Source organism: Oratosquilla oratoria, chromosome 21 (assembly GCF_046742065.1).
Source record: "Oratosquilla oratoria isolate Oo_2021 chromosome 21, ASM4674206v1, whole genome shotgun sequence".
Lineage (NCBI taxonomy): Eukaryota > Metazoa > Arthropoda > Malacostraca > Stomatopoda > Squillidae > Oratosquilla > Oratosquilla oratoria.
In genome coordinates this window covers 42598797-42612224 of record NC_134797.1, presented here as the reverse complement: position 1 = coordinate 42612224, position 13428 = coordinate 42598797, and positions in this window count along the sequence as shown.

The following is a 13428-nucleotide window of genomic DNA, read 5'->3' as shown; positions in this document are numbered from 1 at the left end:
TACATCATTCTCATCCTGTCACTGGAATCGACAGTGCAACCCCTCACCCCCAACCTTAAATACAAGAACCTCCTGTACAATCCCCAACCCCCTACAATCCGCTAAAACCTTCTCTCACATACCTGTTCATCACTGCCCCTCACTCACCCCAACACCAACCTTTCCAACCTGAAGGAGTTGTCACACTGGCCTTCCACAGGCTTCACAATAAAGAACAAAATTATAATGTAATGCATCATGTTGAAATACAAAACATGTCAAAAAGAAATAATCACTAGTTTCTTAATACCATGCTCGTAGTATTAGGAATAAATTTCAAGAAATACAGGCATATGTCAAAAGTGAAAATCTCGATATGATAGGAATAACCAAGACATAGTTAAATGGTAAATAGTTTGAAGCTGAATTTAATATTGCGGGATTTAAACACTTTCATCAGGATAGAAACCACAGGAAAGGTGGGGGTGTTCTGTTATGCACTAAAAGCAATGTCCAGCCTGTGTTTTAGGGAAAGTAAAAGAGGATGCATATGATAGATTGTGGGTAGAATTAACCCAAACAAGTGGACAAAAATGAATGTAGGTGTAATATATAGGCCAAAAATATTATCATTAGCAGACAACAAAGTGTTGTTTCAAGATCTGTTTGGTTTTTGCAACCGGGACTTATTGATAATAATGGGTGATTTCAATTTTACTGACATTGATTGGATGACCCTTGAGCATAGCCATATAGGTAGTCACCTGGTATTTTCTCGGTGACAATTACTTAGTTCAGCACGTAAAAGAACCAACAAGACATGGAAACTTACTCGATCTATTGATCACTAGCCGTGAAAACATGATAGCCGATGTGGAGGTTGGTGAAACTATTGCAAATAGCGACCACAGCTTAGATTCAAACTGCTAAAAAAAATTAGAATAGATACATGTGTATCTAAAATATCTGATTTTAGTGGAGCTCAGTTCATAGGACTACGTCAGGAGCTTCAGCATACAGATTGGGAGGCAATTTTAAGCGAGGACCTGTAGATCAGATTTGGGAAATGTTTCAAAATATGTTTATTAAGATGATTCATACTTACATCCCGTTTAAGAACAGATACCCCTCAAATCAGGCTCACCCAAAATGGCTTGACAAAGAAACTGAAAAAAGTATCGCTAAAAAGAGACCGGCCTATAAGAAATACAAGTGCTTGGGTGCAGCTAACGACTATCAAAGTTATGTAATAATACAGATTTAAAAAAGACAAGAAACGAAAATGACAATATGAAATGAATATCGCTGAGAAATCCAAAGAGCATCCCAAAGAATTCTAGTTACATTAGAGATAAAAAGGTTTTTAGGAATCACATTGGCCCACTATTATGCTGATGATCAACTTGAGTATTCAAATGAAGGAATGTGTAATATTATAAGCAACTATTTTAGCTCAGTATTCAGAAACGAAACACCTCAAAGTGAACTCCAAACAAACCTGTGAAAAATCTAGGGTAAACTTACAACAGTAAATATAACAAAAGAAAAAATTAAAAGGTGTATAGAGAAACTCAAAATTAATAAAACACCAGGGTCTGATCGTTGGCATCCAAGAATCTTAAAGGAAATGAAAAATGAGATTGTTCTTCCATTAGAAATTATTTTTAAAAAATCCATCATATCCAAAGATGTCCCAAGAGAATGGAAGCTAACGTCACTCCCATATTCAAAAAAAGGTGACAAAAAGAAACCAAATAACTACAGGCCTATAAGCTTGACTTAAGTCATAGGAAAAATGATGGAAACTATCATCAGAGATGCTATCGAACATCATTTAGAAAGTAACTGTTTGATAAATGATATTCAGATGGAAATGTTCTTGTGTGACTAATTTACTCAAATTCTACAACACAGCCATCTCGAGTTATGACAAAAGAAACAATATAGATTTAATATATTTAGACTTTGTAAAAGCTTTTGATACTATCCCCACGAAAGACTACTTACTAAATTAGCTTCACATGAGTAAGTGGCAGCCTATTAAGTTGGACTAAAAATTGGTTGAATGATCAAAAACAGTTGTTTTAAATGGCAAAACTTCTAGATGAAAAAATGTTACAAGTGGAGTTCCTCAGGGTTCTGATCTTGGGCCACTTCTATTCATAGTATATATAAATGATATAGACCACGGACTAAAATCTATTATCTCCAGATTTACTGATACAAAATTGTGCAGGATGGCAAATTATCACTTCAATCAATTAGATATTCAAGATTTAGATAAATTACAGCAATGGTCTGAAAAATGGCTAATGAAATTTAACACAAATGCAATGTTATGCACATAGGTAAAAATAACAGTAAGTACAATTACAAGTTATTTGGAAATTCGTTAACAAAAGTGGATAGTGAGAAGGATCTAGGGGTAATTATCAGTAATGATCTCAAATCATGTAAGCAGTGTATTTCAGCCTCTGAGAAAGCAAATAAGATTCTAGCACTGATTGCATGATCTTTTGACTTCAAAAGCTCATTTCTCATTAACAAGTTATATAAATCGTTAGTTCGTCCACATTTGGAATATGCTGTTTCTGTATGGTCACTGAATCTCATTAAAGACATTAGCAGATTAGAAAAAGTACAAAGGAGAGCCACAAAACTGATTCTAAATATAAAAAATAAATCATACAAAAATCGACTAAAACATATGAATCTGTTTTCCCAAAAAAAGCATAAACTCAGAGGTGACTTGATACAGGTATTTAAGATTCTAAAGGGAAAAAGACGAGAAAAGAACAGAGTCAGAAAAAGATAAATTCTATTGGAGAGTAGTGGATATGAAATGGTTCATAGCAGAGAAAAACGGAAAGGAAACAGAAAACATGATAGAAGTAGCAGAAAATTAAGTGTTTTACACAAATATAGATGGCTTAACAGGTTTGAACAAACTGAATGATTACCTGAAGGAAAAAGAACCAGACATAATGGGAATTGTAGAGACTAAATTGAAAGGTCTACTACCACCCAACAGTGTAGGACATGGTGCATATAATTATTGGATTAGAAACAGAGGTAAAACAAGGGGGTGGAGTTATGTTCCTGACTAAGAAGGATATAAATGTGAGCAATGTCACATATGGAAAGAATAGAGTAGAGATGATTATGATGGAAGTGGAGGACAGGGATGGGAAGAGCAGGAAGTTTGTAGCAAATTATGTGCCCCCTTATATGGCTTTGTGGGAAGAGAGAGAAAATATGTTAGAAGACACAAGGATAACACTAAAGATAATGGAAGATGGAGGAAGAATAGTTATAATGGGTGACTTTAATTGTAAAGAAATCTGCTGGGAAGAGATGACAGTGAAGGTTGGAGATGACCTATGGGGAAATGTACTACTTGACATGATTATAGAACATAGAATGACGCAATGGATACAAGAGAATACTAGGTATAGAAATGAGGAAGAACCATCAAGACTGGACCTAATAATCACATCAGAACCTGAAATAGTGGACAAGATTGAATATAAGACACTAATAAGTAAAAGTGACCACATATTGGTTGAACTGGAACTAAATGAGGAATAATACATGGAAAAAATGATCAATATAGAAAGGGAAGATTGATGTATGAAAAAACAAATTTGATAAAATAAGAGAATTCTTTAAAAAAGCAGAATGGGAAAGGATACATAGAGGAAACAACAGTAGAAGAGAAATGGAATATTTTGACAAAAATTTATAAAGGAGTGGAAAAGTATGTTCCAAGACAAAAACAAGAAAAAGGATATGTAAAATGTTGGTACAACAAAAGATGTAGGGAGTTAAAAGACAAAAGGGATAAAGCTTGGATAAAATGGAAAAAAGACAAAAGACCTGAACAATGGAAAATATATACTAGTTATAGAAATGAATATGTACAAGTGTGCAGAGAAGGAAAGAGAAAATATGAAAAAGATGTCATAGAAAAATGTGAAGATCAACCAAAACTATTTCACATATTTGTAAACAAACTGAAAAACAAACAAGAATTAGGGAAAGTACATGGAGGAGTTGAATACACAGAGGAAATGGAAATGGCAGAAATTATGAACAAGCATTTTAAATCGGTGTTTACAAGGGAGAACATACAACCTAGAGATATCGAGTGGGAGGAGAAAGTCCCCCCTATGAAAGAGAGAAGTATCAAGGAATGAAATAATGAATCACTTGGGTAATCTCATACATACATATACCAAGACTTTTTCCCCCTTACAAGGGAGGTAGTCAAAAAGGAAAAGGCATAAAATCATTCCCACCCATTCCATCCCTGAATACACTCCACACCCCTCCACCCTCCCTCTCATCTTAGCACCTCCTAGATGATGGGTCATCCCTGCACCTTGTCCACTGCCCAGGGTCAGAAGCAGTGTCGCAAGACACAGCACATCCACAGCAAGGCCGCTTCAATAAATCGGTGACCCCCCCTCTCCATCCCCCCATGCATAAAAGGAGAAGACGGGGAGAAATCCCTTCGGGCTGCGTCAAAATTTGCTCACACATACTACCTCACCCCCCCCATCCCCCCGCCCGTTCCACCTCATGCATCACAACATCATCCATATACAACCATTCTCCATTCACCCGTCTTCTGTCCTCTCCCGTCCTTCCTCAACAGACATTCCCCTCTTCCCCAAAGCCCCCTTCACCCCATCCATCCACCTCATCGTAGGACGTCCCCTCATGCTCACTCCCTCCACATCTGCCTTCCATACCTCTTTTACTAGTCTTTCTTCACTCATTCTTTCCATGTGTCCAAACCATCCTAATACTCTTTCATCAACCCTATCTCCCAACCCCCTTTCCACCCCTGTTCTCCTCACCACCTCCTCATTTCTCACTCTATCCAGCCTAGTAACCCCCATCATACTTCTCAGACACCTCATCTCAAACACATTCAAACTCCTTCTCTCTTCCTCTCTTATGTTCCATGTTTCTGCCCCATACAGTGCTGTTGGCACAATCACTCCTTCATATAGTCTCCTCTTAGCATCCATTCCCAAATGTCTATTCCTCATTACACTTTTTAATCCACCAAGGTATTTACTCTCTCTCAATCTACATTCTACCTCCACCTTCACTCCACCTTTTCCTGCCACATTTGCACCCAAGTATCTAAAACTATCCACTTCCTCCAGTGGCTATCCCTTAATGCTCACTTCCAGACTACTGCCACTTTCACCCCTTGTACATCTCATCACCTTACTTTTACCCACATTTATCTTCAGCTTTCTTCTATCACACACTCTCCCAAACTCTGTCACCAACTTCCTCAATCCCTCACTCACTCTTTCCATTTCTAATCCTGACACAAGCTCTACTACTCTCATAAAAACTCTTGAGAGCTCCTAGAAGCTTTCCTCCTATCCCGTATATCTGCAAAACCTCCCACAGTGCCTTTCTGTCTACCCTGTCATAAGCCTTTTCCAGGTCCATAAAGGCCCAAAAAACATCCTTCCCCTTTCCTATAGGTTTCTCACATATCTGTCTTACAACAAAAATCTGATCTACGCAACCTCTACCCGTCAGAAAATCACATGGACCAAATGAAATGGCAAACTGGATTTTGAGAGAATGCAGGAATGAACTAACAAACAAAATACATAGTCTAATAAGCAGTTCATTGAAAGAAGGAAAAGTTCCAGAAGATTGGAAAAGAGCAAATATAGTGCCAATATATAAAGGGGGAAACAAGGAAGACCCTACTAACTATAGACTGGTCTCTCTTACAAGTATGATAGCTAAAATTTGTGAAAGAATTATCAAAATTAGATGGGTAAGGCATTTGGAAAAAAAACAACGTACTAAATCCAAGGCAATTTGGATTTAGACAAGGACGATCATGCGTCACAAATATAATGTGTTTCTATTCCAGGCTAATAGATGTAATACAAGAAAGAGATGGATGGGCTGATTGTGCATTTCTAGACCTGAAAAAAAGCTTTTGATAGGGTGCCACATAAGAAATTGCTAAAGAAATTAAAAACTGCAGGAGGAAAACGGGCAAACTGCTGAAGTGGATGGAAGACTTCTTGCATGAAAGAAAGATGAGAGTGGTGATAAGAGACAAACACTAATTGGGATGAAGTGATTAGTGGAGTTCCACAAGGAATAGTTCTGGCCCCAATAATGTTTGCTATATATATTAATGATATGGATAAAGGAATTGAAAGTTGTATGAGCTTCTTTGTGGATGATGCAAAATTGTTGAAAAAAGTAAACACTATAGAAAATAGTTGCTACAGAGTGATCTCAATAAAGTATGGGAATGGAGTAGGAAGTGGGAGATGGAATTCAATATTAAGAAGTGTAGTATAATGGAATTTGGAAAAGCAAAAAAAGAATAGTGGGATCATATAAATTGGGAGAGAAAGAAATTAAGAAAGTAGAAAATGAGAAGGACCTGGGAGTCATTATTATGAATAATATGTCCCCTGAGAAACATAAAAAAAAAAATTGGAGAAACTTATAATTTAATATGAACAATCAAAGTGGTATTTACATACCTGGATGAAGAAATGGTGAAGAAAATACTAGTCACTTTGATAAGACCAAGATTGGAGTATGCAGTGATGACGTGGTCACCAAGTACAAAAAATGTATAACAAAACTTGAAAGTATACAAAGAGCAATTCATAAATTGACCCCAACACTCTCAGAACTATCATATGAAGAGAGACTAGCAAAACTTGAGCTACAGACATTAGAGCAAAGAAGAGAGAGAGATTTGATAACTATTTACAGAATCATGAAAGTCACAGAAACTATTGATAGAGAGGATCTAATAAAATGGGACAGTAGAAATACAAGAGGACACGGATAGTATATAAAGAAAAACAGCTATAGAAGAGATCTGAAAAAGAACAGCTTTTCCCACAGGGTAATAGATGTTTGGAACAAGTAAGATGAGAATGTTGTGTGTGCAAAAAGATACACAAATTTAAAAACCGTCTAGATAAAACGAGATATGAAGACGGAACACCACAAGCATAGCTCACCATCCCGTAAAACACAACAAGGTAAATACACCTTTCCATTGTATCACAAATTGCCCCACAATCACTCACCATCCTCCATTCATGGATCATCTAAATCACCCAGCTTAGATTTGTATCCCTCTGCTGGGTGCATCCCCATTTATGCATCCCCAGTAATGTTGAACCCAAAAAGGTGGCTTGAAAAGTGACCTCCTTGATTTCGATGCCTCCATGCCAATGCTAGTAAGCTGGGTCCACATTGTGCCTCATGCAGATCTCCATGTAACAAGTGATACTGAATACTGAGCTGTGTGTCCATATGTCCTCATTAAGTGGACATGAGGAAAGAATGCCAGTCTTACAGATGTAATTCTTATCTATATCATTGGATAGCTCCTGTCATTCTGAGTATTTTGAACCCCATTAATAAGTATCACAAATTAATAATAACATCAGTGCCAATTTTTAGATATTTTTATTTATATAATTTTGTTTTATGGGGGGCTTATAGTGGAGAATAGTGTTGCCAGTGCTGGTTGCAGGGAAAGCATCAAAATATGTTGTTTGCAGGTGGCCTTAATCTATTGTACTGGTATATTTTGATTAAAGAAAAATTGGTAAATGTAAAATTGTTTGCCAGTCTCACAGGTGCAATTCTTATCAAAATCATTGGATAGCTCTTATCATTCTGAGTATTTTGAACCTCATAAATAAGTACTGCAAGTTAATAGTAACAGTAGTAGTGATTTTTTTTATTTTCATCATCATCATTATCATCATCATCATTATCATTATTATTATTTTTCAGGGGATGTGGTTGAGAATAGCACAACTGCACCTAACCTAAAAAGTCTCATTAGTAAATCCCCAGAAGTGCACACCTAAGCAATATATCAATAGAGAATTTTTTTTTTGTAAATTGTAATACATGAACGTAATATACAAAAACGTGACAGGAATCAGTAACAAAAAATAGTTGCTAAAGGTGATACACTTGTGACAACTTGGACATTTATGAGCTTTGAGATGTTATGTTTGTTTTTATTGTGGAAGATGAACTAATGGAAGTCTAATAAATTGGTCTAACCTAACCTAACCTCCAATGGGTTATGCATTTAGCATCCTTAGAGGTCATCAGACTAGTTGTGGGTAATCTAAGCTTGTGCATTTTTGGGTTAAAAGCATGAAACTTGGTATGCTTATAGAGTAACCCTAGGTGAACATTTTTGGTTATGGAGACAAACTGTCTGAGGCCCCTGGTGGCCACAGCAGGAACTAACATCTTACATGTGGCAGACATCACAGAAATTAACTAGTCTTAAATATTTTATTTTTTTAAGTTAGGAATTTGAAACTTAGCAAGTTTCTAAAATATTCAATAAGAACTATCTCTTGATAACACAAAAATTTAATCAGAGTCCCCTAGTGACCAAAACTGATGAGACTGCTGACCTCTGGACCACCAATCATCTAATGTCTTAATGCTGCAGGATTGTTTATCAAGTCTATAGCCCCACCTTCTTTGATCAGAGCATTTTCTTGTTCATGTGCCAGATCTAGTGCCATTGCAGAGAACCTGTGACCTGTTTTCTGGACTACAAATGCACCTTCAGAGAACTCCAGAAACACAGCATGATGAGACTGCTGCAGACCTGACATGTCATGGATGTGAATTGGCAACCACCTGGCATAGTTGCTGTGATCTGTAGAATGCTCAAGGTGTCAATCTAACTAGTGACTCAATATACTGTTTGAAGTCACCCTCCCAAAGTGATTGTACATACTGAAGAATATCCATTTCCAACTCCAGCACTTAAGTTCTAAACTGGAACTCTGGATGCTCTGCACGTGTCTTCTTGACCCGACTTACTCATGGAAGTCAAGAGTATCTTTGTCAGAAGAAATGCTTTGCTTATAATTTTCATAGGCTTGGCACTGTAGGAGGTTGAGAGTAGCTGGAGTGACAGTGTGGGCATAACATGTCCTAGTCAGGTGTGCTGCTTTGAGATGTGAGTCAGCAACACCATCAGTTGCAACACCAGCAGTTGATATGACTGTGGTCCATCCACTGTCTGTCAGCAGGTCTCCTAGGATCTTGAAGAAGGTCATCTCAAGTGTGCATTGCACCCAGCATCAGCACAATCTTGCTTCACTGTGACTGTCTGGAAATGCCCACTGAATCATTTTGCCAAGGGCAAAGAGAGGTTGGTCCATCGCCAACACGGGATGATTATTTGGATTTCTAATCCTGCAGCATCCAACATAGAGCTGACTGTGAGGAAAGCGGCGTTGTAGACTGTGCAGTCCAACTAATTCCAACGAATCCTTGATCTTTGTTGATAGACACTGCAAAACTAACTTAGGGGTCGAGGTTCCTTAGGAGTCGGGTTCCTTAGGAGCTGGGTTTTCTTAGGAGACGGGGTTCATTAGGAGCCGGGTTTTTTTAGGAGCCGGATTTTCTTAGGAGCCGGGTTTTCTTAGGAGCCGGGGTTCCTTAGGAGCCGGGGTTTTCATGGGAGCCGGGGTTCCTAAGGAGCCGGGTTTTCTTAGGAGACGAGTTTTCTTAGGAGACGGGGTTCATTAGGAGCCGGGTTTTCTTAGGAGCCGGGGTTCCTTAGGAGCCGGGTTTTCATAGGAGCCGGGGTTCCTTAGGAGCCGGGGTTCTTAAGGATCCTCTTGCAAAGTTATATTATGTGCATTCATGATTCCTATTCAGTTAATTCAGTATTGTCAAAATTATTGCTAAAATATCGTTTTTGAGCCGTTAGCATCACTCTGATTCCAAAATGGTATAACATGTCCACGTAGGTGCATTGTCTGCAGAGGTAAAAAAAAGGTGGAAGCACATACAGACGTACACTAGGTTTTATTAATAAGTAGAAGATAAATAGTCGGCCCGCCCACCTAAGCCAACCATTTTCCCGCCTTCCTCCTGATAAAAAAAAAGAAAGAAAAAAATCTCTTGACCACCGGAAAAAAAAAAAAAAAATATGTCGGCCCGCCCACTAAAACCGACACTTTTCCCGCCCTCCGCGGGATAAAAAGATGATAAAAAATAATAAAATAACTAAATTAAAATAAATTTGCATTGGTCGACCCGCCCACCAAAGCCGACCACTTTTCCTGCCCTCCGCCGGAAAAAAAAAAAAAAACTAATAATAATAATAATAATAAAAAATATAGGAGCGAATTAATTTCAATCGGTCGGCCTGCCCACCATAGCCGACCACGTTTCCCGCCCTCCGCTGAAAAATACAAAACAAAACAAAAAACGGTGGAACGAATTTGCTTCGGTCGGCCCGCCCTCCACCGCGCGTAGTTCCTCGAGGAGCTGTGCGGACTTGTTCTATGCCGAAGGAGGCTCTCCGCCTTCCTCCAGGACCAGAAAGGCTCGGTCGCCTTAGTATGCCCTGTATTTCGTCCGTAGCTCCAGAGAGTCTTTTATCAATTGTATTCCATTGCCGTTCTTCTAAATTTCTCTCTTATGTTATATATTATTCTCGTTGTCCGCTCTCCTCTGCGACTGAGTCTGGCCGAGCACGCCCAGTAGATTCCCCTTGTCGCAGAAGTCCCCCAAATGGTCTCGAGGTTCTCCGGGAAGATGACAGACCCACGACTGACAAACAGACGTCTCGGATGAAGGATGTCTGGGTATATTGCTTGCGTGTATGTATGTATGTATGTATGTACGTACGCATGTATGTATATACGTACGCATGTCTTTATATACGTATTTATGTATGAAGGCATACACATAAATATAACTATGGATATGTGTACAAATACACGTGCATATATGAATGTATGTAGTAAGTCCTTGGGTGTATCGTTTTCGCCATCTGCGTGTACTTATTTCCTTCCCCACAGGTGTAGTTAATGAATGGAATAAACATCCTGCAGAGGCAGTGCAGTGTAGTTCAGCAAGATGCTGTAATGACTATTTGTTTATTATTTAACTATCCCTATGCATTTATTTTATTATTGTTTATATTATAATTTTTATTTCTTTTTAGTTATTGATCATTATTATAATTTTCCGCATCCGACCTAGTTATGGACCAAAAGGTCTTCTGTCGGCATGCTCCGCCTTTGTAATCCTTTGTATGTATGCATGCATGTATTTATGTATGTGTACATGTATGTTCGTATGTATGTAGGCATACATATGCATATGTATGCATATATGTGAATACGTATACATGCATATACAAATATATGCATATACACTTGTATGCATGCATATATGTGTGTATGTACGTATAAGTGTAAGCATATATTTGTACATGCATATATGGGTGTAAGCATGTATGAATTTATGCAAATATGAATGTATACTGTATAGGCATTCGCAAGTGTATGTTTACAAGTATGACTATATACATACGTATTATTGTATACACGCGTGTATACTGTATAGGCATTCGCATGTGTATGTATACAAGTATAACTATGTACATACGTATTATTGTATGCACGCATGTATATTGTATAGGCATTCGCATGTGTATGTATACAAGTATGTAACTATGTCCATATATATTATTGTATGCACGCATGTACACATGGATGCATATATGAATGTATGTATACACACACATGCATATATATATATATATATATATATATATATATATATATACATGTATGTACGCAGTTTGAATGTATGTAGCCATACACATGTCTGTGTATCCATATACAGTATGTAAATACGAATATATGAATGCATATATACACGCATGTATGTATGCAAGATCTAAGAATATAAGGTCTAACCACTTCCGACCGAATTTCGAGGGAGTTGGCGCAGCGAGCCCGTGAACGTCACCTGGCTGTTCAAAGTGGGGTTAGCGGGTCCTATAGCTGTCAGTTGAAGTTGGTCCGTCGTACGAAAATGACGTCGCCTTCGCTCGCACCGCTCCAATCAATTAGTTATATTCTGACAAATATTATATAAAATATATATATAAATATATATAAAATATTATAGTTCCTGTCTATATATATGAATATATATGATATATAATATATATATAATATATAAAATATTATAGTTCCTGTCTTCCTTGGCGTTTCACAGTTTTCTTCAGTGTATCACAAAGAGAAAATGGACGCATCCAAACTACGTCAGAAGCTGCGCAGAACTGATACAGCGGTTAGACCTGTTTACTTAGACCTTGTATGTATGTATGCATATATACACGCATGTATGTATGTATGCATGAATGTCTGTATAAATTTAAGAAAATAAAATGGATGCGGAAAGATACAACTGCGGGTTACAACGAGCACATCTCTTCTCCCGCAAAATACAACTATAGGTAAATACATACATGCCTGCATGCCTTCATATATATATATATATATATATATATATATATATATATATATATATATATATATATATATATATATATATGCAGTTATGTATGTATGTAGCTATGCACGTCTATGCATCCATATATGTAAATATGAATATATGCATGCATATATGCACGCATGTATATATATATATATATATATATATATATATATATATATAAATGCATATATGTATGTATGTATTTATGTATGTATATATGCATGAGTGTATATATGTATTAATGTGGGTATGTGAGTCTGGGTATGTATATATGGATGTATGTATGCATGCATGTATATATGTATGTATAATCCAGTATGCATGTATGTATTTATGCATGCATGTATGTGTGCATGCATGTATACATGCATTTATTCGTATAGGTTATACTATTGATAATAATGATAATAATTTTTGTTAAATTGGTTAACTGCTAACGTTCTCACGATCTGTGTAGCTGATCGCTCAAAATTGCGGAAGACTTTTTTTTTTCTTGTTGTTCAATTCGAACAGAAGTTTCCAGTATTTATATGGGTATCAATATCTGCAGATTTCGAGTTTTAATACCTTTCCTAGACGTCCTCGTTAACATTAACAACACTAAAGTTAAAACCTCCGTATTGACAAGGCAACTACAACGGGACTGTTAAGAACGACAGGGGCGAGTGTAGCAGCTAGTGCTGGGCAAATACCGCTAATCTCAGTACCGGAATTACCGGTAAACAACAATGCCGTTACCGGAATTACCGGTATTTTACCGGTAAAAGACTCGTGAGGTAGTAGTCGCCTTTATGACTTAAATCTTTAAACAAATTTCATCCTACTATGGTGTGTAGTCACAACCCCATTGCATATTCTGTATATTGAAATAAAGTAAAATTTTCGATAGCCAGTTCTATTTTGTTTACGATATTGTGTTTATGGAGATATCTGGCAACTCCTCCCACCAATCGGAAGCAAGCTATGATTCTCAACAGTAAACACATGATTTTGAATTTTATAGTTATCAGTGCGTTATCAAAGTTAGAGGTAGAAGCATGCCGCCTATCTACAGTATCCAGCCTCCCAGTTTAA